Raw genomic sequence first — 1,627 nt, 5'->3', positions numbered from 1 at the left:
TAGGGGCACTTGACTCCGACTCCTGTACCCGACACTTAGTCGGACTCCGACTTCCCGACTTCGACTCTGACTTCAAGTATTGCCCAATCCTTAAGTTTGTAGACTGTCAACTGATTTCTTCTTCAATTCTGTTTTTCTTCTAAATTACTCAGCTTTTTCAATTGCTTCAATTTGAAGATTTTTGTTTGTTAACAAAGCATTACAAATGTTTTATGCAGTGTATTTTTAATTTTGTTTCAGACGATATACAGAAGGCAAGGCTGAAAGCTTAAGAAGCAGGAGAGGAATCTGATGTAAGGACAGATGGTGAAGAAGGGATTGTAAAAAGAAAACGTAAACAAAAAAAAGTATACTCAGAAAGGAGTGACGATGATAATTCTCCCACTAACGAGAATTTTAAAAAAATTAGACAGTCTCTGCCAGTTTTGCCGGAAACATTCTCGGTTACACCGATTACAGTTACAAGTAAGTTTACTTAATATATATAACCTGCTGCGTGTTTTTTCTTGTACGTGTATTGCAATTCCTAAGATTCCTTAAAGTTAGAATTTAGCTTTGGTATTGGTTTTCGAAATGATATAATTTTTTCATTATTTTTATATCTTCTCTTTAATGGACCTGATTTGCAAGTTAAGGATAACATATTAGGTAATTCTGAATTTACCTAATTACCCTTTTAGGTAATTCTAGAACTTTTCTTTTAACATTACAAAAGAAAACTTAATAGAGCTCTGAGCAAGTTGTTAAACTTCCGTGGTTTCGTATATTCAGGAGTTTCTGTCCAGGTCCTGTTTTGGAATTTTGTAAGAACTATTATGAATTTTGAGAAAATAAATTAATCGTAAACTAAGGCCCTGGTTTGAGAAAAAACATAAATCTGTCAAAAACTACCATACCAAAATAGTATGAGAGTATATAAACATTAACAAAAAGCACCTTAAGCATTTATGTTAAGGTTGAAAGAGAAGGAATGTTTATATTGGTGCAACACCAATAAGTTATTGGCTGTGTTGTACTATAAATTTGCATTCATTGTATTAGAAAAAAAAAAGCTTTGCAGTTGTCGAATAATTATATTAACTATTTAGTTGCTAAAGTGTGCCATCAAAGCAAAACTGCGGTTTGTCTGCCAAATAGGCAGTAGGGGGAGGAGGCGTTGGTCCGCTTTTGTACTTATCATTTTTTATTTTATCAAAAAAATTTAATGATCAGTTCGATTTCCACAATAAGTTCCACTACACACTTCTCAACCTCACATTTTTTTTAGGAAGTGTTGAATTGATAAACTTTTTTTATATTAATTTTTTAACGGAACCTTGTAAAGTGGACCAACGTGCCCCACGGGTCGGGTACGTTGGTCCGCCTGGTGGACACGTTGGACTGCATAACTCAAACAACATTTGTTATAATTTTAGTGATAAATACTATTAAACTCAGTAACTACCTTATTCTCTGTTGTGTGTAGAGTGAAAAATATTAAGTTTATATATTAAGTCAATATAACGTATTAAATTGATTTTATGATAAGTCATCTTTATTTAAAAGCAGCAATAAGCATTTAGCATTAGTTCAGCATTATTCTTTAAAAATCAAAAGAAAAATCATAGAATATTGTTATAATTATTGA

This window comes from Uloborus diversus, unplaced genomic scaffold (genome assembly GCF_026930045.1).
Source record: "Uloborus diversus isolate 005 unplaced genomic scaffold, Udiv.v.3.1 scaffold_644, whole genome shotgun sequence".
In the NCBI taxonomy this organism is placed as follows: Eukaryota; Metazoa; Arthropoda; class Arachnida; order Araneae; family Uloboridae; genus Uloborus; species Uloborus diversus.
This window is presented reverse-complemented; position numbering follows the sequence as displayed.